Source organism: Mobula hypostoma, chromosome 4, assembly GCF_963921235.1.
Source record: "Mobula hypostoma chromosome 4, sMobHyp1.1, whole genome shotgun sequence".
Lineage (NCBI taxonomy): Eukaryota > Metazoa > Chordata > Chondrichthyes > Myliobatiformes > Myliobatidae > Mobula > Mobula hypostoma.
Window position 1 is genome coordinate 191,897,367 of NC_086100.1, and position 27,437 is coordinate 191,924,803.

The 27,437-nt window shown below is 43.7% G+C and overlaps 1 protein-coding gene and 1 pseudogene across 1 annotated transcript in view; both read left to right on the forward strand.

Annotated features, from left to right (window-relative positions):
- Nucleotides 1-27,437, forward strand: part of LOC134345011 (transcription factor COE3-like) — a 496,949-nt gene that overhangs the window by 230,535 nt on the left and 238,977 nt on the right. The window lies entirely within an intron of this gene.
- LOC134346037 (U6 spliceosomal RNA) lies at nt 763-863 on the forward strand (annotated as a pseudogene).

Consider the following 27,437-nt stretch of genomic DNA (forward strand, 5'->3'; position numbering starts at 1 on the left):
GACTGTTTGTGAGTGTGGCAAAGGCTGGTAGGTGATGGGTGGAACCAGACTAGGAGATAGATGTCAAATCACAGAATGCACATTAAAGTGCAACAGTTACAGAGAAAGTGCAGTGCAGGTAGACAGTAAGGTGCAAGATCATACAAAGTAGACTGTGAGGTCAAGAGTCTATCTTGAGTCTGTCATGGTGACGTAGCAGGTAGTGTAAAACTATTACAGCACCAGCCATACAACCACGGCTTGATTCCTGCCCTTGTCTGCATGGAGTCTGTACGTTCTCCCTGTGACCACAGTTTCCTCTCACATCCTAAAAAGGGTGTACAGTTAGGATTAATGAGCTGTGGGCATGCTGTGTTGGCACCAGAATCGTGAGGGCACTGACTAGCTGCTCAACACAGTCCTCATTAATTTGATTTGATCCAAACGATGCATTTCTCTGTATATTTCAATGTGCATGTGACAAATTATATCTATCTCTTTATCTGCAGTAGGGGACCATTCAATAGTCTTGTTACAGTGGGGTAGAAGCTATCTTTGCCTATTTGGGCTGAAGGGCCTGTTGCCATATTATATTACCCTATGAAGGGCTTATTGGTATTCTTCAGTGCCCTTTTATTGTGATAGTGCGGAGGGTGGTCAGAGCCTTACTTCGCCCCGATGCACAACACCACCAAGTCCGTCAGAATAATCCCTCCATTTACCTAGCGCCTTCCACTACTGCAGAACGACCTGCAGCATCAGATTAGCTGTCGCTGTAACGTTGTGCTCATTTTGGCAGCACGTATACTGAAGTTGAAATGACACAGAGAAGAAAAGCATGGCTTCTGTGCAAGGGTGACACAAAAAAAATCTGTCAGAATTGTGGGCATGTTCAGAGATCTCTCAATGATGGGAAGAAACTCTTCAAATAATAATTATAGAGTAATACAGCACAAAATGGGCCATTCAGTCCATTTCATCCATACCAACCTGAGCTAGTCCCATTTACCTGCATTTGACCCACCTTATTATAAGCTTTTCCTATCCATGAACTGGTCTAAAAGTCTTTGAAACATAACTGTCTTTACCTCTACCACTCTCTCTGGCTGCTTATTCCATATGCTGTACCCACCACCCTTTGTTTGGAAAATGTGACCCTCAGGTCCTGTTTAAATCTTTTCCCTCTCCCCTTAAACCTATTGCTTTCTTTTTGCACTATCTATCTACTTATTTATACAAGGTCCAGGTATGACCTACAGAATACTATCATAAAGGCCAAAAAAAAACATTCTGATTGAGGTTAGATATGGAATTGGATGCACATCAGCTCTGGCAGGATTTTCAGGCCATTACTTCCTACAAATCAAAACCTAACATCACGAATGGCTGTGATGCTTCACTCCCAGATCAGCTCAACTTTGAAAGGAGAATAAAACGATACACCTCTGCGAATTCCTGCAGTATCCGCTGACCCTGTGCTCTGTCTCGGAGGCTAACATCAGAATATCTTCCAGGAGGGTGAACCCTTGCAAGGTGTCAAGCCCTGATGGTCTTCTTGGTAGGGCTCTGAAAGCCTGTGCCAACCAACTGTTCAAGGACATCATCAATCTCTCACTGTTACAGTCAGAGGCTCCTATCTGCTTCGAAAGGGCAACAATCACACCAGTGTCCAAGAGGAACAGGGTGAGCTGCCTTAATGACTATCACCGTGGCAGTCAAATTTACTATGATGAAGTGCTTTGAGAAGTTTGTCATGGCTAGAATCAACTCCTGCCTAAGCAAGAACCTGGACCCTCTACAATTTGCCTCTTGCCACAATAGGTCAACAGTGGATGCAATTTCACTGGCTCTCCACTTGGCTTTGGACTACCTGAACAGTAGTAATGCCTATGTCAGGCTGCTGCTCCTTAACTACAGCTCAGAGTTCAATACAATCTGCCCTCAGTTACAATCACAGGCTCCAAAACCTGGGCATCTGTACCTCTCGCTGCAACTGGATCCTTGACTTCCTCACCAAAGACCACAGTCTGTGTGGATCAGAACATCTCCTCCTCGCTGACAATCAACAGTGGTACGCCTCAAAGCTGTGTGCTTAGCCCACTGCTCTACTCTCTCTGCACCCATGATTGTGTGGCTAAGCACAGCTCAAACACCATTTAAAAATTGGCTGATGACACAGCTATTGTTGGCAGAATTTCAGATGGTAATGAGGAGGTGTACAGAAGCAAGGTAGGTCAGTTGGTTGAGTGGTGTCACAGCAACAGTCTTACACTCAGTATCATTTAGACCAAAGAATTGACTGTGGACTTCAGAAAGGTCAAGATGAGGGAGGTCACATTAGTCCTCATAGAGGGATCAGAAATGGATAGGGTGAACAATTTCAAGTTCCTGACTGTCAGCATCTCTGAGGCTCTAACCTAAGTCCAACATATCGATGCGATTACAAAGAAGGCATGATAGCGGCTATATTTCATTGGAGTTGAGGAGATTTGGTATGTCACCAAAGGTACTCGCAAGCTTCCACAGATATACCATGGACAGCATTCTAACTGGTTGCATCACTGTCTGGTATGGAGGGGCCACTGCACAGGATCAGAAAAAGCTGCAGAAAGTTGTGAACTCAGTCAGCTCCATCATGAGCACTCACCTCCTTCACATCCAGGACACTTCCAAAAGGCGATGCCTTAAAAAAGCAGCATCTGTCAGTGAGGACCCCCATCACCCAGGATGTGCCCTCTTCTCATTGCTATCATCAAGGGAGAGGTGCAGGAGTCTGAAGACACACGTTCAATATTTCAGGAACAGCTTCTTACCCTCCAACTTCAAATTTCTGAATTGACGATGAACCCATGACACTACCTCAGTAGATTTCTTTCTTTTTGCACTACTTATATATATATATATATATATAATGTGTGTGTGTGTGTGTGTGTGTGTGTGTGTGTGTGTGTGTGTGTGTCTGTGTGTATATACTTATTGTAATTTATAGTTTTTATTATTATGTATTGCAATGTACTGCTGCCACAGAACAACAAATTTCACCACATACAGTATTGCGCAAATTGTTAGGCACATACAGTGGCATGCAAAAGTTTACGCACCTCTGGTCAAAATTTCTGTTACTTTGAATAGCTAAGCGAGTAAAAGATGACCGGATTTCCAAAAGGCATAAGGTTAAAGATGACACATTTCTTTAACATTTTAAGCAAGAAAACTTTTTTATTTCCATCTTTTATAGTTTCAAAATAACAAAAGGAAAAGGGCCCGAAGCAAAAGTTTGGGCACCCTTCATGGCAGTACTTAGTAACACCCCCTTTGGCAAGTCTCACAGCTTGTAAACGCTTTCTGTAGCCAGCTAAGAGTCTTTAAATTCTTGTTTGGGGGATTTTCACCCATTCTTCCTTGCAAAAGGCTTCTAGTTCTGTGAGATTCTTGGGCCGTCTTGCATGCATTGCTCTTTTGAGGTCTATCCACAGATTTTCGATGATGTTCAGGTTGGGGGACTGTGAGGGCCATGGCAAAACCTTCAGCTTGCGCCTCTTGAGGTAGTCCATTGTGGATTTTGAGGTGTATTTAGGATTATTATCCTGTTGTAGAAGCCATCCTCTTTTCATCTTCAGCTTTTTTTTTACAGACGGTGTGATGTTTGCTTCCAGAATTTGCTGGTATTTAATTGAATTCATTCTTCCCTCTACCAGTGCCACTGGCTGCAACACAAGCCCAAAGCATGATTGATCCACCCCCGTGCTTAACAATTGGACAGGTGTTCTTCTCATGAAATTCTGCACCCTTTTTTCTCCAAACATACCTTTGCTCATTGCAGCCAAGAAGTTCTATTTTAACTTCATCAGTCCACAGGACTTGTTTCCAAAATGCATCAGGCTTGTTTAGATTTTAGCTGATGAAGGTTTTGCCATGGCCCTCACAGTCCCCTGACCTAAGCATCATCAAGAGTCTGTGGATAGACCTCAAAAGAGCAGTGCATGCAAGACGACCCAAGAATCTCACAGAACTAGAAGCCTTTTGCAAGGGAGAATGGGTGAAAATCCCCCAAACAAGAATTGAAAGACTCTTAGCTAGCTACAGAAAGCATTTACAAGCTGTGATACTTGCCAAAGTGGGTGTTACTAAGTACTGCCATGCAGGGTGCCCAAACTTTTGTTTTGGGACCTTTTCCTTTTTTGTTATTTTGAAACTGTGAAAGATGGAAATAAAAAAAGTTTTCTTACTTAAAATATTAAAGAAATGTGTCATCTTTAACTTAATGCCTTTTGGAAATCAGGTCATCTTTTATTCGCTTAGCTATTCATGGTAACAAAAATTTTGACTGGGCTGCCCAAACTTTTGCATGCCACTGTAGGGTCCCTAAGACTTTTGGACAATACTATATCAGTCAACATGGAGCAGGGACCGAGTTTATAAATCTGGTGGGAGCAGAGGATGTTGGGAATGGTGAGGTAGAGAGCCTCAGGAGGTGTGAGGGACAGGTGGCAGAGAAGGAGTGTCAGGGATGGGGATGGCTCAGCTGCAGACACAGCCAGCCCTGAGACACCAGGCAAGGTCATTTGATTCCAAACAATTGGTTTATTGATCATTACAGAATGTCTCTCTGGTGCTTCCTGCTCCCTCCCCTCTCCCTTCCCTCTCCTTTCCCCTTTTCCCAACCATGATTCCCCTCTCCCTGTCCCCTTCCCATTCTTTGTCCACAATAGAGACCCATACCTGAATCAGCTTTATTATCACTCAAATTTCATGGCAAATGTGAGTGATGATTAACCTGATTCCAATATGGGCAGAATGACAGTGCAATATATAAAATTACTACAGTACTGTGCGACAGTCTTAGGCACCCTAGCTGTATATATGTGCTTAAGAGCTTTGCACGGTACTGTATGTCAGTGATAATAACCCAATTCTGGTTCTGATTTTCGGCCCTGTAGTTCCCCTATCCTGGTTAAAAGACTGTGACTATCCACCTTATCTGCACCCCTCATAATTTTCTATACCTGGGTAAGACTTTTCGCTCCAGACAAACAGTCCCAGTTCGCCTATCCAATATCTCCTGGTAACTCAAGTTCTCTAGTCTGAGCAGCATCCTTGAGAAACTTTTCTGCTGCCTTGCTAACTTTATTTATTTAGATAGTATGGTTACAGGCCCTTCTGTCCAATTAGACCGCGCTGCCCAATTACACCCATATATCTTTGAGATGTAGGAGGAAGCCAGAGCACCCGGAGGAAACTCACGTGGTCACAAGGAGAGTGTACAAACTCCTTACAGACAGCAGTATTCCGGGTCACTGGCTTTGTGCCAACCACTCCACTACCATGCCCCTCCTTCACCTTAATCTCTTTCTCTCTTGTTTTTCCCTTGTAATACCTCAATGTAGTTATGTTGTGAAATGAACTGTAGAGACAGATAAAAAACTTCTTCCACTGTACCTCGGCGCACATGACAATAGTAAAGCAATGACCAATTACTTATCGAAGATGGGATGCAGTGTCAAGAAGTGGATGGTCATGCACTTCAATAGAAGGAGTAAAAGCATAGACTGTTTTCTAAATGGAGAGAACATTCAGAAGTCTGAGGTACAAAGGGACTTGGGAGTCCTCATGCAGAATTCCCCCCAAGTTAATTTGCAGGTTGACTCAGTGGAGGGGAAGACAAATGTGATGTTAGCATTTATTTTTAGAGAATATAAAAGCAAGGATGTAAAAGCATCAGTGAGGCCTCACTTGGAGTATTCTGAGTAGTTTTATACTCCTTGTCTAAGGAAGAATTTGCTGACATTGGAGAGGCTTCAAAGAAGGTACCCAAAATGATTCTGGGATTGAAAGGCTTGTTATTTGAGGAGTGTTTGATGACTCTGGGCCTGGAATTCAGAAAAATGAGGGGTGACTTAATTGAAACCTATCGTATGTTGAAAGGCCTCAATAGAGTGGATGTGGAGAGGATGTTTCTTATGGTGGGAGAGTCTAAGACTGGAGGGGACACAGCTTCAGAACAGAGGGTTGTGCATTTAGAACAGAGATGAGGAATTTCTATAGCCAGAGGGTGGTAAATCTGTGGAATTCGCTGCACAGGTGGCAGTGGAGCCTGAGTCATTGGGTAAATTTAAGGCCGAAATTGATAGATTCTTGATTAGTCAGGGCATGAAAGGATATGGGGAGAAGACTGGGGCTGAGGGAAAATGGATCAGCCAAGATGAAATGGGAGAGAAGACTTGATGGGGAAAATGGACTAATTCTGCTCCTTTATCTTGTGATCTTATAGATCTTATGGTCAACCAGAAGTGCACCAGGTACAGTCTCATCAAGATCTTGTACAGTCCTAATTTGATGTCCCAAATGGTGACTGAACACATCCAGGTTGACTTTGCTCTGTAAATGTTAAAGGAAACAACAGAATTGAACAGCATCATTACAGAGCTTCAGGATCTGGGTACCTGGACCTTTCAAGGTGAATAACACGTTAGAAGCCTGATAATTAATTTTCCCTCTCTCTGATGGCTTTGAACAAAGCGATAGGGACACAGCTGTCATCTTTGAGGAATGAGATGTATTGACTGTCCAGTGTCTTGTGCCAGATGTGCAGAGCACATCAGCTCATTAACAATCCTCAACTGCTGAGTAAATCTGCCCATATCACCAAGGTTATTTGGTGGATCTGTTGGAGAACTGCAGAGGGTCCTAAGGTGGTTAGGAAATAAGTCATGACATGCTCACTTCTCACTGCTGTCATCAGAAAGGAGGTACAGGAGCCTTAGGTCCCACACTACCAGGTTCAGAAACAGTTATTACCCAACACCATCAGGCTCCTGAACCAGCATCGATAACTTCACTCATCTCAATACTAAACTGACTCCACGATCTTTGGACTCACTTTCAAGGACTCTACAATTCATGTTCTGAATATTATTTACCGTATTTACTTATTGATCTATTTTTATTTCTACTTGTATTTTTTTGCATTTGCACAGCTGGTCTTTCTTTGCACGGCGTCTGTCAGTCTTTGTGTGTAGTTTTTCATTGATTCTGTTTTATTTATTTGTTCTGCTATGAACACCTGCAAGAAAGCAAATCCCAGAATCCCAGGGTAAGTATATGGTGACATATACTAACTAAAGGCATTCGTTAGTGTTGCGAGACCATGGATCTGCGCCTGGAAAGTCTTCACGCTCCAGGGCGCAGGCCTGGGCAAGGGTGTATGGAAGACCAGCAGTTGCCCATGCTGCAAGTCCCCTCTCCATGACACCAATGTTGTCCAAGGGAAGGGCATTAGGACCCATACAGCTTGGCACCAGTGTCGTCGCAGAGCAATGTGTGATTAAGTGCCTTACACAACACACGTTGCCTCGGCTGGGGCTCGAACTCACGACCTTCAGGTCGCTAGTCCAATGCCTTAACCACTTGGCCACGTGCCCACACGTGCATATAAGTGCTTTGATAAAAAACTTACTTTGAACTTTGAGGCTGGCGTGAAGTTCTGGAACTCCCTTTGCAGAGGCATCTTGATGTTAACGTAGGACATAATGGACAGGCCATCCGGTCCATGATGTTCCTTAAAGATCCCTAATAAGCTAGCAGAGGAATGCCAGCATCACGTAAGTCCAGCACAGTAACCTAGCGGTTAGCTGAACGCTATTACATTCCGAGCGCTTGGCAATCAGACATCAATTCCCACCCCTATTTTGGGTGTCCTGGGTGTCAACATCTCTGAGGATCTGTCCTGGCCTCAACATATCGATGCAGCTACAAAGAAGGCATGACAGTGGCTATATTTCGTTAGGACAGTATACAATAGACAATAGGTGCAGGAATAGGCCATTCGGCCCTTCAAGCCAGCACCACCATTCACTGTGATCATGACTAATCATCCACAATCAGTACCCCATTCCTGCCTTCTCCCCATATCCCTTCACTCCACTGAGTCACCATAGACATTAACAAATATCTACAAATGTACCCTGGAGAGGATTCTAATTGGCTGCATCACCGCCTGGTGTGAAGGGGGTCGCTGCACAGGATCGAAATAAGCTGCAGAGAATCATAAGTCAGGCAGCTCCATCAGGGACACTAGCCCTCCCCGTCAGCATCCAGGCCGTCTTCAAAAGGCAATGCTTCAAAAAAACCATCCATCATAAAGGACCCCATCACCAAAGACATGCCCTCTTCTCATTGCCATCATCAGGGAGGATGTACACACTCAGTGATTCAGGCATAGCTTTTCCCCTCGGCCATTCAGTTTCTGAATGGACATTGAACCCGAGAACACTACCTCACTGCTTTTCTCCCCTCTCTTTTTGTACTACTTATTTACTGTAATATCATTTTTATTTTTATGTACTACAATATACTGCTGCACAACAACAAATTTTATGACATATGCCAGTGATATTAAAACTGATTCTGATTCTGACTGCATGGATTTCCTCCGGGTGCTCTGGTTTCCTCCCACATTCCGAAGACATACGGGATACAGTGCTAGTAAATTGTGGGCAAGCTAAACATGGTGACACTGTTGGGCTGCCCCTCTGCACAAATAAGGCCTGTGTTGGTCATTGACGCAAACAACGTATTTCACTGTGTGCTTTGATGTTTTGATGTACATGTGACAAATAACGTGAATCTCATCTTTAGCTTTCTCTACCTGTGGTCGAAGTGGTTCACTGGGTCTGTCCAGCAGCACGCTGCATCAAAATTGGAACCACATTTATTATCGATGAATGATGAAATTAGATTTGTTTTGCAGCAGCAGTTCAGTGCAGAATCATAACATTATTATAATTAACAAAATTAAATAACCGGTGCAAAACAAACTAATGAGGTAGTGTGCATGGGTTCATGGACTGATCAGAAATCTATTGATGGAGGGGAAGAAGCTGTTCCTGAATCATGGACTCTGTGTTCTCAGGTTCCTGCACTTCCTTCCTGATGGTAGCAATGAGAAGAGGGCATGTTCCTTGTTACGTTTTGTGATTTCAAAACATTAAAATTAGTCTGAAATACGGGCCTGACTTTGTCTTTATTTTTTAGCGAGGCGCACACCTATCACATGTAGCGTGATGACATATGCACTTAATGTATTTTTACATATAACCCATAATTAATTATTTAAAAGAACAAGAATGCTTAATCAAACAATACATATATGTACAAAATTACTCAAATATTACTGAACTATTAAATACACAATATTTCTGATGGTGATGGGAGTCTTTAATGATGGATGCTGCATTCTTGAGGCATCTCCGTTTGAGGATGTCCTCAATGGTGGGGAGAGGTTTGTGCCCATGATGGAGCAAGCTGAGGCCACAATCCACCACAGCCTCTTTCAATCCTGTGCATTGGAGCTTCTATGCCAGCCTGTGATGCAACCAGCCAGAACGCTCTCCACTGTACAGTTATAGAAATTTGTCAGTGTCTTTGGTGACCTACCAAACCTTTTATTATTTTTATTTTATTGAGATACAGTGCGGAGTAGGTTCTTCCACCTTCTCTTCGCGCCACGCCACCCAGCAATCCCCCGATTTAACTCTAGCCTAATCTCGGGACAATTTACAATGACCATTTAACCTGCCAACCTTTGGACTGTGGGATGAAACTGGAGCACTCAGAGGAAACCCATGCAGTTACGGTGAGAACGTACTAACTCCTTACAGAGAGGAACGGGAATTGAACACTGGTTGCCTGTACTGCAAAGCATTGTTCTAACCCCTATGCTACTGTGCCGCCCTGATCTTCTTGAACCTCTACTGAAGTCTAGCTGCTGTATTGCCTTCTTTGTGAACGCATCAATGTGTTGGGCCCAAGATGTTGCTCAGGAACTTGAAGCTATTCAACCTTTGAGCACTGGGGTGTGATCTCCTGAACTCCACTTCCTGAAGTCAACTGATCGCAGAAGAACTTCGAAGTAGTGTTGTATCTGATCGACTCACCCAGCATGGAAACAGGCCCTTTGGGTCTGCAGTACAGTAATCTGGCAGTAACCAGATTTGATCCTTCCCATTCTCCCATCAACTCTCTCCAGATTCTGCGTTGCCCTACACACTAGGGTCAGTTAAACTACCAATTGTCAGAATGGATGTTAGAGAGTGGTTGGAGGTAGCAACGTTAGGGACATGCATGAAAAAAAATGGGGGGTGATGTGGGATGTTAGTGTTCGATTGATTTTGGAGAAAAAGGTTGTAGGGTCCTACTTGAAACACAGAGAGATCTGATAAAATATCCCATAAAAGGGCTTGATGGCTCTGTACTCGTAGGAATTTAGAAGGATGAGGGGTGATCTCATTGAAACCTATTGAATGTTAAAGGCCTTGATGGAGTGGATGTGGAGAAGATGTTTCCTATGGTGGGCAAGTCTAAGATCAGAGGACACAGCCTTAGAATAGAGATGAGGAGGAATTCCTTTAGCTAGAGAGCGGTGAATCTGTGGAATTTGTTGCCACAGGCGGCTGTGGAGGCCAAGTCTTTATATATATCTAAGGCAGAGGTTGATAGATTCTTGATTGGTCAGGGCATGCAGGGATATGGGGAGAAGGCAGGAGATTGGGGATGAGAGGAAAATTGGATCAGCCAGGATGAAATGCCAGGGAAGATTCAGTGAGCCAAATGGCCAAATGCTGCTCCTATTATCTTATGTTCTTATGGTCTTAAAATCCAAGGATCATGAGCCAGACTCAGAGTCAGGTCTATCACTGACACACTTTCTATTGTGACACTTGTTGTTTTGTGGCAGCAGGAAAGTGTAAAGCCTAACATATACTATTAATTACAAGAAATGTAAATATAAAGATGTCTTCGGTGGTGGGGAGGTTTGTGTGATGGGGCTGGATGAGATTAACAGTGAATGACCATGCATCCCAACTGGTCATGCATAAGTGGGGGCTCATGTAGAGGAAGATGGGAAAAATATATTATATTAATTTATTTAGAGATACAGCATGGTACAGTAACAGACCTTTCTGGCTCAATGAGATCACACTGCCCAATTACACCCAAGTGTCTGTTAGATAAGTGGGTTATGACCAAAGAAAAAAATGGCTGGAGTTGCTCAGCACTATCCTGTGAGGGTGTTTATTAAATGCAACAAAAATTAAACTTACAAATATTAGCAAAAATAGCGAAAAGAAAACTGCTAATATTTACAAAAAGATATCCAGCAGAACGCACAATAATAGCTCTGTACTATTTGTCCAGTGTGAACCCCTGGCAGGCTGATCTCTCTCTCTCCCACTGTGAGCACTGAGCCCTGTTTATTAGGCACCAGGACATACCATCTTCAGTTAACAACAGTCAACTTAAGGCTGCACATGAATTAGAATATGATGCACCCCACAATGTAGTTACAATCATAGTACAAAATGAGCAGAAATATCTACCTTAATACAAGATACAAACAGCATATATACACTTAGACATCCCCATTACTGAAGAAATGGAACATTCCACCATGTCCGGTGGGAAAGGCACCATAAAGCCAAACATTTTCGGTCACAGTATGAGAAAATACCGGGGAAAGACACTGAAGTGTAATGACAGCAAAATGACAAGGCGATATTTGTGTGTGTGTGTGTGTGTGTGTGTGTGTGTCTGTGTGTCTGTGCATGTGTAAAGAGTGTATTTACCCTGCGTTCTCTGTCACAGTGACCAATTAACCTGGTAACTTGCATATTTTTGGACTGTGGGAGGAAACCAGAGTACCTGGAGAAAACCCACATGGTTTTGGGGAGAATGTACAAACTCATTACAGAGAGCGGCAGCTATTGAAACCAGGTTGCTGGCAGTATAATAGTGTTCCGCTAATGTGCCATTATCACCGAGCTAAGCATTACTTACTGTATACAACTTAGAATAAATAGACTCTACAGGGAAGAAAGAGTTAATGCTTTTGCTGAAGTATATAAAAAAACAATTTATTTCCTTTGATTCTCAAACATAAAACACAATAAAAGTGAACAGGAGAGAGAAAGAAAGAAAGAGACAGAAGAAAAGAAGGCTCAGGCGAAAAGAATAGAGATAATCTTCAAAAGCTGATAGTGGCAATATATTCAAACGTTGACATTTTGAGGTATTTGTCTACGCAGATAGACATCTCACGCTCTTGACTGCCGTTCATGAGATCGTGAATGTCGGCTGTCAGTCATTGACAAAGGAAATGACATTGCAAGAAAGGCTGTAAAGGAGACAGAAAAGTCCAGAATATTAAAGGCACTTTGGAGAGTTTGAATATTTCAAATTGCCGACTATTCTGGCTCTGCTAATGAAGGATATAATATGGAAATTGAGCAATGGCTCTGTGTGGGCAGAATTAGACTCACAGAGTGATACAGCATGCAAACAGACCCTTTGGCCCATCTGGCCCATGCCAACCAAGGTGTCCATCCAAAATGGTACCATCTGCCATCATTTGGCTCATAATCTCCTAAACCTTTCCTATAGTACTCTGCATTAGACTTTTGCACAGTATTGTATTTATCAACGTGGAGCAGAGAGTGAGATTGTAAATCTGGTGGGAGAAAAGGATGTTGGGAATGGCAAGGGTGAAGCACCGTGGGAGGGGTGTGGGACAGGTAGCAGAGAAAGGGTGCCAGGGGCAGAGATGGCATGAATGCAGGCACTCACAGCTCTGAGACTGTTTGATTCCAAACAACTGATATATTGATCATTAAAGAGTGTCTCCCTGGTGCTTCTTTAGGAATTTCTTTGGTGAGAGAGTGGTGAATCTATGGAATTCATTGCCATAGATGGCAGTGGAGGCCAAGTCATTGTGTTTATTTAAAACAGAGCTGGTAGGTTCTTGATTAGTCAGATCATCAAACGTTATGGGAAGAAGTCGGGAGAATGGGGTTGAGAGGAAAAATAAATCGGTCATGATGGAACGTTGGAGCAGACCCAATGCCCTCGATGGTGGGGATATGTTACTCTAACCGTTACGCTGCTGCGCCGTCGCTACATGCTGTGAGAGTATCTGCCTCTACTGCCCCATTCATAATGTGAACATCTAACAAAGGAAAGAGGAAAGTTTGGAAGTTTTAAATCATACATGCTTTTGGGCACATGGGGTAAGATCTCAGCTTTCATCCTCACTGTTGGAATCAAGCCCCCCCTTCCTTCCTCCCTCTTTTCTCTCCCTCAGTCTCATTCTCTATCTCTCTTTCTCTCTCTCTCTCTCTCCCACTTTCTCTCTATCTCTCTCCCTCTATCTGTCTCTCCCTCTCTCCCCCCTCTCTCCCCCTCTCTCTTTCCCTGTCTCTTTCCCTCTCTCTTTCCCCCTCTCTCTCCCAACCCCCCTTCCCCGCCGGCCCTCTTTCTCTAACAGCTTTAATAAGCACACACGATGTGAGTTCGACCATCCTCAGACTCATTCCAAGTGGGATTAAATCTGAAGTAGAAATCTGTCCTTTGCCGAACACAAATTGGCATGAAGACACAATCTCTGAGTTCTGTACTCCACTGGTTTGCACCTAGTTGCAATTTTCCAATAAAAAAAAACCTCTTGCTTCAGGACATATTCTAATTAAAAAAGTAAGATTCATAAATTTCATAATCACTTTTAATTAGTATGAGCCTGTATTTGGCCTAATTTCACTAATTAGGAAAGGCAGCAATCCCGAGCGTGCCCCTTGTGTATGACTTGTCTGCAATAATGTGTGTTATTGGAAGCATAACCGTTTCCTTTATCTTTGTAGGTCACTTTTAAGGGAAGATTCACGGGTTGGAATTTATATCAGACCTTACCACATGGTTCAGTAATGTCTAAAAGAATGAGCTACATTGGGAGGCACGTTGGCATAGTGGTTGGTTGTAACTTTATCGCAGTGGCAGTGACCTGGGTTCAGTTCCTGCCGCTGTCTCTAAGCAGTTCATAGTAGTAATAGTACAATCACTCGAGTCGAGTACGATGTTCTCCAGAGGGGTTGACTATTGGAGGGTCCTCGGGCGGCTGTAGAGGCCGATCTTGGATATTCTGGTGCAGCGTGGACAAGAGTAAGTGGTGGCTGCGGTAAGGGGTTGGGTCTTCTGGTTGTTCAGTCTCTCCTTTCACACTGCCACGTGTTCTCTGTGGCACAATGGAGATCGCTCTCATGTATCGCAGCTCCCTCTTGAGTTTGTACATTCTCCCCGTGGACATGTGGGTTTCCTTCCTGGTGCTCTGGTTTCCTCCCACATTCCAAGATCTATGGGTTAGCAGGTTTCTTGGTCACAGGGGTGTAACTGGGCAGAGCAGACTTACTGCTGTATTGTGTCTCTAAATCAGGGGTTCCCAACCTGCAGTCAAAAGCCCTTTGGGTAATGGTAGGGGTCCATGGCATAAAAAAGGCTGGGAACCCCTGATCTAAATTATAAATACATAAAGTACACTATCAGTCATTAAGCTATTGGGCAGATAACAAAGTGCTCTGGCTCACCATGCTAATGGTAAACATAAATACCCATCTATAATAGCACTTGTTCTTCACTGTGATCCAACAGCTGTGGCGGACAAGATAGATAAGACAGAAGTAACCTGCGAGATCCGGGCAGAGATGTAAGAGAGTAAGAGTCATTGGCCAGAACGTTGAAATCTTGGGATAGTATTTAAGGCATTGGTCAGACCACTTAGAGTATTGTGAGCTGTTTTGGACCCCTTGTCTAAGAAAGGATGTGCTGGCATTGGAGAGGGTACAGAGGAGGTTCATGAGAATGATCCCAGGAAAGCAAGGCTCAACACATGAGGAACATTGGATGGCTCTGGGCCTGTGTTTACAGAAGTGTAGAAGAATGAGGGGGAAAGGCCTAGATAGAGTGGTCATGGAGAGGATGTTTCCAGTGGTGGAAGAGTATATAGGAAGAGAGGGAACAGTCTCAGAATAGAGAGATGTCCATTTTGAACAAAAATGAGGAGGAATTTCTTTAGTCAGAGGATGGTGAATCGATGGAGTCCATTGCCACAAACAGCTGTGGCGATGAAGTCATTTGGCGTATTTAAAGCAGAGGTTGATAGGTTCTTCATTAATTAGGGCATCAAACATTATGGGGAGAAGGCAAGAGAATGGGGTTGAGAGGGATAATAAATCAGCCTATACTTTGCTCCTACATGTTATGGTCTTAAGTGCACATTTGTCTCACAGGAATGGACAGGCTCAAGCTGGATAGTGATACAGTAAAGAAATGGGTGCTTTGACCCATTTGACCAACACATCCATGCTGTAGAGCGTGGGTGGGCATGGTAGCTTAAAGCTATTGCAGCACCTGCGATCTGATTCAATTCCCGCCATTGTTTGCACGTTCTCCCTGCAACTGCATGGATTTCCTCCAGGTGATCTGGTTTCCTCCCATATTCCAAAGACGTACAGGTTAAGGTTAGCAAGTTGTGGGTATTGTATGTTGGCGCCAGAATCATGGCAACACTTGCAGGCTGCCCCCATCATAGCCTCAGAATGTGTTGGTTATTGACGCAAATGACGCATTTCACTGTATGTTTCGATGTACGTATGACAAATAAAGGTAATCTTTATACTTAAATTAGAGTCATAGAAAGAATGGAAACAGGCACTTTGGCCCATCTCATCCATGCTGACCCTTAACTGGTCACATTTGCTCCTGAAAGGCTGATGTCTCTCTCAACCTTTCCTATCCATTTGCCCAGCCAAGCACTTTTTGAATTCAAAGATTCAAAGTAGTTTTATTATCAACGTATGTATGTAGTATACAACCATGAGATTCATCTTCACACAGACAGCCATGAAACGAAGCAAGAAAACCATTCAGAGGATAACATCAACTCAACAACCAATGCACAAAAAGAACAGAACAAATCACACAAATGACAAAAAAGAGAGCAAAAAACAGAGCATATAAAATACCAAACCATAAATCATCCAACCTGTCCAGGCGTATTCAGTTCAGCTAGTTTAGTTCGGTTCAGTCTAGCTCTGTGTCATTTCATTTACTTCAGGGCGCAGAGCAAAATCACACAAAATAGCACCAGAAGGGAGTAACCAGAAACCAGAAACACGTCATAATATGAACGACAGAGTCCAATCCACCAACCATGCCGATTAAACCTTGCCCAGGACCCAGGACCCCTGCACCATCCTCTGACTGCACCGTGCGACAGAGCAACCAATCAAGTGATTGGAAAGTGAACCCGTCTCAACTATTTCCTCTGTTCCATATACTGACCACCCTATGTGTGGGGAAAAAAAAGTTGCCACTCAGGTTCCTAGGAAACCCTTCCACTCTCACCTTAAACCTTTGTCTTGATTGGAGCTTGGTTCATGGTCTCATTGCCACAATCTACAAGGTTAAAGCTCCTATTACCCCCGAGCCATTGTTACACTGAGTAGATCTGAGCAGTCAGTGGGACAAGCTTAAATTCAGAAGCTTTGGTTTAACTTGGGGTCCAAAGAGTTATGAAATTCCTCAAACATCAAATATGGGCTTCCAGCATCAATTGTACATGCATATCTGGTCATCCCACTGCAGGATTGTTGAGAATGCTTTGGAGAGTTCCACCAGAAAACTATGTGGATAAGAGAGCACGTGCTAGGAAGAAAGTGGTTGCACAAACATGTGTTTTTTTCTGGAGCATCAGAGGCAGAGAGGAGGACCACAACCTCGTCATTGGGTTTGGAGGCTCGCGTGCCTCAATGACCCGGAGAGCTATGCTGGCTGGAGTCAGGGCTACATCCTTTGGCTCTTGGTAGGGCCACCCATGCTAAACAGGTCAAAGGGTAGAGGCCAGACTAGGAGTGGTCCACCGGTCCTCCAGGTTCAGGGGTTTGGCTCAGGGCTAACATCACTGACTGGTCAAATGAAACTGTTATGGAAACAGCAGTGAAGAACCCTTCTACAACTGAGTGTGATAGTACTCCTGAGTCTCCACCCATGAGTGTCAGTAGTGAAAACCGAGAGGGAGCTTCTGACATGATGAACTCCGCCAGAGATGGAGGACCTTCATTGCTGCCCTAAACACCAGCGGCACAATGGAAGATGAGGGAAGACCTGACAGAACTTGTAAAATTACGAGGAAGTGTGGATAGTCATAATCTTTCTCCCAGGGTAGAAATGTCAATACTAGCACTTTAGGTGAGATGGGAAAAGATTAAAGGAGATTTGCAGAGCAAGGTTTTAGCATAGAGAGTGGCGATTGTCTGGAATGGGCTTCCAGAGATGGAAGTGAGGACAGACATGAAAGTGGTTTAAGAGGCTGTTCGACAGACACATGAAAGTGCCCGGAATGGAAGGATATGGATCATCATGTAAAAGGATAAGCGATTCAGTTTAATTAGGCATCATGTTCAGTGCAGACATCGTGGGTTGAAGGATCTTATTCTGTGCTGTACTGATCTGTGTTTTATATTTCCTGAAGGTGAAACATAATAACTATCATTGTCTCATGTCACTCTGGAGATGTGACTGGGATGATTGTGGATGTGAGTCACTCTTGAGATCATGATGTATTTCATGGCAGGAGTGGGCAGGATAAGATCAGTTGTTGTGCCAAATTCCTCTCGGGGCATCGCAGGGAAATTTGTTCAAAGTTCGAAGTAAATTTAATATCAAAGTACGTACATATCATCATATAGTGCCTCGAGGTTCATTTTATTCCAGGCGTTCAAGTTCAGGTTCAAGCTTAATTGTCGTTCAGCTGTACATGAATATAGCCAAACGAAACTGTGTTACTCCGGAGCCAAGTTCCAAAACATTACCAGCTGTCATACACAGCACAACACGTATATTGCACAGATGAGATAGCAAGTGCATGTAAGAATCATTAATATACGGTCACACGCAAAAAATACAGTCCAAGACCCAGAGTCCATGATTGCTGCCGTAGTCTGCAGTTGAACACAATGTGGCTCGTCTTCTGCTGAGTGAACACTGGGGGCAGCCCGACTCCAGCTTGGGTGCTGTGTGGCACCACACCCGGCACTCCGGTGGAGCACACCGACTCCAATGCCTCCCTCCTGGGTGGCTGTAAACAGGCAACACCGCGGCTTGAGGCCTTGTCCTCCCATTCACTGAAGGACAAAGAAGTACAACAGAATCACTGAAAAACTACACTCAAAGACTGATAAAACAACCAATATGCAAAAAAGATTGTGCAAATACAATAATAATAATAATAAGTAAGTACATAAATAATACTGAGAACATGAGTTGTAGGGCCTTGAAAGCGAGTCCATAGGTTGTGGGATTAGTTCAGAGTTGAGGTGAGTGAAGTTATCCACGTGAGCTCAATAGCCTGATGGTTGAGGGATTAAAACTGTTTGTGAACCTGGTGGTATGGGACTAAGACTCCTGTTTCTCCTCCCTGATGGCAGCAGTGAGAAGAGAGCACGGCCTGGATGCTCGGGGTCCTGAGTGATGGATGCTGCTGCCTTGTGGCAGTGCTCCTTGTAGATGGTAGAGAGGGCTTTGCCTGTGATGGACTGGGCCGTATCCACTACATTTTGTAGGCTTCTCCATTCTTGGACATTGTTGTTTCTATACCAGTCCGTGATGCAACGAAACAGGATAATATCAACCAAGCATCTATAGATGTTTGTCTAAGTTTTAGATATCATGCTAAACCTGTGCAAACTTCTAAAAAAGTAGAGGTGCTGATGTGCCTTTCTTGCAATGGCAATTGCGTGCTGGACACAGGACAAATCCTCCGCTATAATAATGCCCAGGAATTTAAAGATTGGATCTGGTAACAGTCGCTATTGGGCACTCCTAGTACAATCAGATCTTAACTGCATGGCGTGGACTTGGACTCCTACCAGGTAACTTCATACTTTCATTATTTGAGTCCTCCCAGCAAGCCTTGATATCTCTCTGTCCTGGTATGCTGACAAGCAATCACTCCAGTTCCGATCTAACAACTTTACCAGATGTATTTAAGGAGGACGTAGATCAGATATTAAATCATCAGGAAATTAAAGGCAATGGGGATCTGTCAAGGAAGAGCTGAGGCCTGGCGCTGTGTATCCATGATCATATTGAATGGCTCGAGGGGCTGAATGGCCTGCTTCTTTTATATCCTTGACCATAGCCTCCAGCCCTGCTGTTCCCACCAACCGAAGTGCAGGTTCTTCACCAGCATTCCCCTGACCCACCCCTCACCAACAGGCTATCCATTTGCCATAAGGCATAGGATCAGAAATAGGCCATTCAGCCCATCCAGTCTAACCCACCATTCCACAATGGCTGATTTATTATCCCTCTCAAATCCATTCTCCTGCCTTCTCCCCATAACCCTTACCAAATAAGCACCTATCAAGTTCTGATTTAGATATACCCAATGACTTGGCCTCCATAGCCATCTGTGGCAATCAATTCCATAGAGTTACCACCCTCTGGATGAAGAAGATCCTTCTCATCTCTGTTCTAAAAGGATGTCCTTCTATTCTGGGGCTGTGCCTTCTGGTCCTAGACGCTCGCACTATAGGAAACATCCTGTCCACATCCACTCTATCTAGGCCTTTCAATATTAGATAGGTTTCAATGAGATTCTCCTCTCCCTCCCCTTATTCTTCTAAACTCCAGCAAGTACAGGTCCAGAGCCACCAAACACTCAACCACTGACATTCTCTGATCAAGGCAACATTGTGGTGAATCTCTGCTGTACCCTCTCCAGAACCTGCTTATCCTTTTTTGTTCGTGAGTAATCAGAGCTGCAGAGAGCACTCCAAGTGTGGCCTACCTAACCAAAATTTTATAGAGTGCAGCATACTTCTTCCACAAGAGGAAGCACGTTGTCTGCATTCACCATGTTAAAACCTCTCACTGGACTCTTTTCTCTGGTGCATAATGGAAATCCTGATTTGTATGCCCTGGTGAAAGTCTGACTGAGCTTGGCTCCATGCACCAGTAGTCTGTCACCACTCATGACTTGATGGTCACTGATAAAGAGCCCTCACAACAAACGATTTTCTGCAGATTTTTTCTCGTTTGTGATTGGACTACAAACGAGGGATAGCTTTGAGGTGAGTCAACATAGGGAAGGAAGCTGATAGAAGCATTGTCATGGAACATTACAGAACAGACAGAAACAGACCCTTCAGCCCATCTAGTCAATGCAAAAGTGTTATTCAGGCTAGTCCCATGAAGCCGTACCGGGACCATAACCCTCTATGCCCCTCCCAGCCAAATATTTATCCAAACTTCTCTTAAGTGATGAAATCAAACCCACATCCACCACCCTTTCTGGCAGCTAGTTCCATACTCTTACTGTCATCTGAATGAAAGAACTCTTCCTCATGTTCTCCTTAAATATTTCACCTTTCACCCTCAACCTGTGACCTCCAGTTCTAGTGTCACCCAGCTTCAGTGGAAAGAGCCTGCTTGCCCCTCATATTTTTGTACACCCTTATCAAATTTCTCTCCATTCTCCTATGACACAGAAAATATGACCAGAAAACCATAAAACATAGGAGCAGAATTAGGCCATTCATCCTGTCACTTCTGTTCCACCATTCCATCGTGCCTGATTTATTATTCCTCTCAATCCCATTCTCCTGCCTTCTGCCCATAACATTTGCGACCCTTACTGTTCAAGGAGCTATCCACCTAAAAATCAAATCAAGTTTAATTACCATTCAACCATACATAGATACAGTTGAATGAAACAGTGTTCTTCTGGGGCCAAGGTGCAAAAAATACACTGCACATTCAGAACAGGAAAAAAGTACATAGTCCAAAACCTTGAGTGAGATGTCCTGTAAGTTGATGGTACAGTCTCCCGGCAGTGTACGCAACCCAGCCTGTCATTCCACCAATCAAAGATGGAAGGACAGCATCAGTGGATGAGGTGAGCTCCCAGCTGAGCACAGACACCATGCTACATCGCCTCCAGCTTATCCTCACCTGGACTGCTGCAGCAGGCAAGCCTGCGGCTTGAGTCATCGTTCTCGCTACAGCCAAGGCTACACAGTTCCTACGTCATCTGTACTGCCGCCAAACAACAGAACCAGGTCAGTGGCATCTTGCATTATCAGTGCCCAACAGAGTCTTGTGATCACAAGATAAACGTCCAAGACGTTCACCCATAGTTATACTGCAGGCCGTCTTTGCGCACCAACTCCAATGCCTTCGATTAGCAGGCAGCTCCTCTGAACCCCACATGGCTCCTGGCTGGCTCCTTCTCTGACAGGCTAACTGGCTTCATCTCTGTCATGCCAGTATACCCAGTGACTTGGCCTCCAGAGCTGTCTGTGGCAACGAATTCCACAGATTCACCACCCTCTGGCAAATGAAATCCCTCCTTTTCTCCATTGTAAAGGGATGTCCCTCTGTTTGAAGGCTGGGCCACCTGGTCCCAGATACTCCCACTCCAGGAAACCTCCTCTCCACGTCCACTTTCAATATTCAATAGGTTTTAAGTCCTAACTACAGCAATAAAATCCTAACCCATTCAATCTTTCCGTGTAACTCATGTCCCGGCAACATCCTTGTAAATTTTCTTTGTACTCTTTCAATCTTATTGATATCTTTCCTGTAGGTAGGTGACTGGAATTGCACAGAATACTACAAACTAGGTCTCACCAACGTCTTATACCTACGATGAGGAGAAAACAGAATGCAAACATAACACAGAAGGAAGGATGTTTTATTATACACTCAGTGGCCACATAATTGCAAATAATTAGGTACTGCCTGTAGTGTATGATCACAGTCTTCTACTGCTGCAGCCCATCCACTTCAAGGTTGGGGGTGTTGTGCATTCAGAAATGCTCTTCTGCACAGCACTGCTGCAATGCATTGTTGCTTGAGTTACTGCCACCTTCCTGTCAGTTTAAACCAGTCTGGCCATTCTCCCCTGACCTTCCTCATTAACAAGGCATTTTTGCCCACAGAACTGCCACTCACTGGGTGTTTTGTTTGTTGCTTGCACCATTCCCTGTAAACTCTAGAGAGTGTTGTGTGTGTAAATCCCAGGAGATCAGCAGTTTCTGAGATGCTGAAACCACCCTGTCTGGCACCAACAATTATTCCGTGGTCAAAATTCTTGCAGAATCTTGGTTCCAAGATAACATCCCATGCACCAATAATCTATGGGCTATGACACTCAGGGAGTTGAGTTATGTATTTCTTTGGGACTGCATGTTTTTCTGCGATCGTAACTATGTGTACTGTATGCTGTGTTGGTACTGTGTTTACACCTTGGCCCTGGAGGAACACTGTTTCATGTGACTGTGTTCATATATATGGTTGTTGACAATTAAACATGAACATCAATTTCTTCAACTTGAAAGTCACTTAAATCACATTTCTTCCTCATTCTGATGTTTGGTCCAAGCCACAGCTGGACCTCTTGACCATGTCTGCATGCTTTTATGCATTGAGTTGCTGCCACATGGTTGGCATTAACAAGTAGTTAGAAACATAGAAACATAGTCAATTTATAGCACAATACAGGCTCTTCGGCCCACAAAGCTGTGCTGAACATGTTCTTACCTTAGAACTACCTAGGCTCACCCATAACCCTCTATTTTTCTAAGCTCCATGTATCCATCCAGGAGTCTCTTAAGAGACCCTATCTTTGTTAGGTGTACCTAACAAAGTGGCCACTGAGTGTAAATTCTCGACTATTGAAATTAGTTTTGGTAGGAGTTTGCTAAAAGTCACCAAAATTGTAAGAACAGCAACAGGCGAGACAAGAATTTGAAAAGTCAATGAAGGAGAAAAGGTATGAAGATGTTAATGTGAAGAGGGGAGGAAAGGACCTTCTCTGAGACAACAGCTCTTTTATTCTGTCTATTAGTATTTTTCCATATATGTAGAACTTGCTTAAAGCTGACAGCATGGTAATTGGATTGAAAGTATAGAAATTGTACATATAAAATTTGTAAGCCTCAAGCCAGAGATTAGCATCTCAATGAATATGTGGAATAGACTTCCATAAAAATTAGTTAATACTATGCCAATTAAGTGTTTAAGAAATAAAAAAAAAAGTGGGATAATTACTTGGTGTGAATAAACTGCACACAAACATCATACCAGAAGCAGATGAGAATAATTCTTTGAGTAATCCAAACCCAATTAGATCAAGGGAAATTCATTTTACCCCAACACTGTGGTAAACTCATTCCAATTTTCTTTTGATTAACAGATTAAGCTTTCTGATACTAGTGATAACATTGCCTTTTAGCAGATAAATCCAATTGGTCAGACCTTTGGGTGCAGATTAGGTGCAGGTTTATACATACATACAGGAGCAGCCTAACCAGTGGGCATTTATGCTTCACGCTGGCCTTCTCTCACTACCTCCTATCACAATGCCCCTCTACTCCCTTACCAAGCCTCTTAAATGTTTGCCAAATCCACATTCACACCAAAGTCTGTGCAAAGAATTTCCTCCTGATGGCTTTATTTGGTCTATAAGTAACTATCTTACTTTCTCTTGTTCTAGACTTGTCCATGCCTGTCTAAGCCATTTGCCCCCATTTGGCCCACAGACCGTCCTATCCCTGTACCTGTCCAAAAGTCTATTAAACACTGTAATTGTACCCTCCTTTACCAGCTCCTCAAGCAGTTCATTGTATCTCACAGCATCTTCTGTGTGATAAAGTACCCTTTAAATCTTTCTCTCTCTAGAAACCTATATTGCTATATTTACGCTCTATTCTTGGTTGGTGCGGCTGTAACGAAACCAAATTTCCCTCAGGATTAATAAAGTATATCTATCTATCTATCTATGCCCTCTACGTTTGGACTCTACTAACCTGTGGATAAAAGAATGTGATCTTTCACCCTACCGACGCCCTCATGATTTACATAATTCAGTAAGATCACCTTCACCGTTCTACTAGAGATCTAGAAGTCAAAACCACAGTCAAACTAAATTTATTTTGGAAGTATGTATATGTTACCAAAGTTCAAATTTCAAAGTGAATTTTATTATCAAAGTACAACCCTGAGATTCATTTTCCTACGGGCATAATCAGCAAACCTATAGAATGGCAACTATAACAGGATCAATGTTAGATCAACTAGAGTGCTGAAGACAGCAAACTGGACAAATGCAAATATAAATAAATAGTAATTAATAATGAGAATGAGATAACCAGTTAAGGAATCCTTAAAGCGAGATCATTGGTTGTGGGAATAGATGGGCAAGTGAGTGTAGTTATCCTCTTTTGTTCGAAAGACTCTTCTTCAGCACTGATACTCGCTTCTCGTTACTACCATTGGGCAAGAAGTTCAGGAACTTTAGGCCCCACACCACCAAGCTCAGGGACCATTACCTTTCAACTCTTAGGTTCCTGAACCGATGTGAATAGTTTCACTCACCTCAACTCTTCACTGTTTCCATAGCGTATAGACTCACCTTCAATGACTCTACAACTCGTTCTCCATGTTATTTATTATTTTATTTGCACAATCTGATTTCTTTTCAATGTTGGTTGTTTGTTGGTCTTTGTATATGTGTAGTTTTTTGGTAAATTTTATTGTATTTCTTTATTTTTCTGTAAATGCCGGCAAGAAAATGAATCTTGAAGTAGTATATGGTGACGTATAAGTATTAGTGGTAGTGCAATCTCTCGCGTCCAAGTATGATGTTCTCACAGGAGTTTGTTCCCTTAATGGAGAATGGAAATTTCTTTAACATGAGGAGGCTGATGCACGCCAACCACCACATGGCCCTTGACAGATGGGGGTCAGGGTCAGGGTCCAGTGACATAGAATACAAAACGACTGAGGACACTTTACTGCTGCAGCCTTCTTCCCCCTTCACTGCTGTTGTGATATGTCATCATCTTCTGCCAGCTCCACCATTGAGGTCTTGGTTGGACCGCTCTTTATCTGGAACCTCCCCCCTGACTTTGTCACCATAGGTGAGCATTCCAGGAGCTACGCATTGCCTCAAGAACTCAGGAGCTCACAAACCTCTCTGCCCACCTTCTTACTCTGACTTCTCCTCTTTCTTTCCAGTCCCGATGAAGGCTCTTCGCCCAGATCATCGACTGTTTACTCTTTTCCATAGATGCTGCCTGACCTGCTGAGTTCCTCCAGCATTTTGTGTGTGTTGCTTCGGATGTTTAGCATCTGCAGACTTTCTTGTGACAAGACTTTCTCATGCCTCTCCATCATGACAAGGTGACGACCCTCGGAGAAGTGACATATGCATACCTTGATAATAGATTTATTTTGATTTTGGTCAGCTCGGAAGAACGAAGGGTCTGTTTCTGCGCTGTATGACGATGTCGATCAAAGACAGATTGTATGGAAGCTACACACACACACACACGCACACACACACACGCACACACACACACACACACACACACACAAAATGCTGGAGAAACTCAGCAGGTCAGGCAGGATCTACGGAAAGGAATCTCTTGTGTACTTGTATGGAAGCTGGTGGTTCTAACTCTGCAGCCCTGCCTCAGTGTCGTGTTGTGAGAGTCAGGGGAGATTATTTGGAACATTGCTTTTCCTACAAGAAGCATCTTTATTGATTTGTTCCATCACACCAGGCAGAGGAATGTGACGGTGACAGAAAACAAAGGGGAGGACCCTTTATTGAATGAAAAAGCTTCTGAAAAATCTCTAACCCATTTCCTCGAAAACACAGACGACAGTGAATTGCTTTTTTTCCTTTTCTGTTTGTCCCTGTGGGCATTAATCATCCCCTAGGGTTCTCATTACTGTCCCGTTTCATGAGTACCTGAGCACTGGTAATGACTGTAATTCCCTCCTGACTGCTGCCTGTTTCTATATTTGTTTGCACTGCAGTGTACCACATGATGTGCAGTCCTGACGCTAAACAAACACAACAGCTTTCCAGTGGTTAGCACGGTGAGGAATTTACCACCTTCCCCAGTGCTTCAAGGGTTAAGCAATGTTTTCTCATCCATGAACCAGGAGCCAAATAGTTTTGTTTATATTTCATCTTTTCCTTCCATCCCTCTTTCCCTCTCTTTCTCTCTTCCTTTCTATCACTCCATGTACTTCTGCTGCCTTCTTCTCTTTATCTCTTCTGTCTCCGTGCTTCTCTCTTTCTCTGTCTTTCTCTCTCTCGGTTCCTCTCTGTTCCTTTCTCACCTAAGTTCCGATCTCTGTGTGTTTCTTCCTCTATCTCTATTTTTCTCTCTCTGTTCCTCTCTCCACCCTCTCTATCTGTTCCTTTCTCTCTCTGTATCTCTCTCTAAGTTCCTCACCTTCTCTGTTCCTCTCTTTCACTCTCTCACACTCTCTCTTTCTCTAAGTTCCCCTCTCTCTGTTGCTTTTTTTCTCTGTTCTTCTCTTTCTGTTCATCTCCGTCTCTTCCTGTCTCCCTCTGTTCCTTTCTCTCTCTGTATCTCTCTCTTGAAGTTCCTCTCTCTCATTCTCTCTGTTCCTCCTTATTTTTCTCTTTATGCCACTGTCTCTCTCTTGAAGTCATAGAAACATAGAAACAGAAAACCTACAGCACAATACAGGCCCTTCAGCCTACAAAGTTGTGCCGAACATGTCCTTACCTGAGAAATTACTAGACTTCCCCATAGCCCTCTATTTTTCTAAGCTCCATGTCTCTTAAAAGACCCTATCACCTCTACCACCATTGCCGGCAGCCCATTCCATGCACTCACCACTCTCTGAGTAAAAAACTTACCCATGACATCACCTCTGTACCTACTCCCCAGTGCCTTAAACCTGTGTCCTCTTGTGCCAACCATTTCAGCCCTGGGAAAAAGCCTCTGACTATCCACACGATCAATGCCTCTCATTATCTTATGCACCTCTACCAGGTCGCCTCTCATCCTCCGTCGCTCCAAGGAGAAAAGGCCGAGTTCACTCAACCTGCTGTCCCTCTTAAAAGACCCTCTATCTAATTTCTTCTTTCTCACCCTCTCTCTCTTTCTGAGTTCCTTTTCCACTCTGTCCCCCCTTCCTCTCTCTCACTCTCACTTCCGTAGAATGATAGAAAACCTGTACACCACAGAGCGACCCTTCAGCCTGCCTCATGCATGCTGACCGTGATGCTGTTCCCATTTGTCTGCACTAGCCTGTATTCCTCTGCACCTTGATTGAATCTGCCTTTGCTTCCTTTTCTGGCAACTCATTTTAGAGTTTCACCACCCTCTGTGTGAAAACCACCCTTTCGGTCTCCTTTAAGTTTCTTCCCTCTCACCTTAAATCTGAGTTTCTAATCTAGACTCCCTGCCCTGGTGAAAGAATAGATTCTGATATCTGTTTCTCGCCTCCCCCTTTCTCTCAGTTCCCACCCCCCCTCCCTTTTCACCTTCCTCTCCTCTCTCTCACTTCTTTTCCTTCCTGTCAGTGCTGTGGCTGTGTTCAAATGGTAATCTGAGCAATGATGAAGGGAGTTGGCAGTTCTCTCCCTCGTCTTGCTCATAATGTATCTCATTCAGAGCACGGCTGGTCGTGGCTCGAAGAGATCTCGCTATGTACTTCATTCCCCTGACCTCATAGAGCATCACAGTGCCAAAGGAGGCCCTTTGGCCCATCTAGTCCATGCCAAAATGTTATTATGCCGTGTC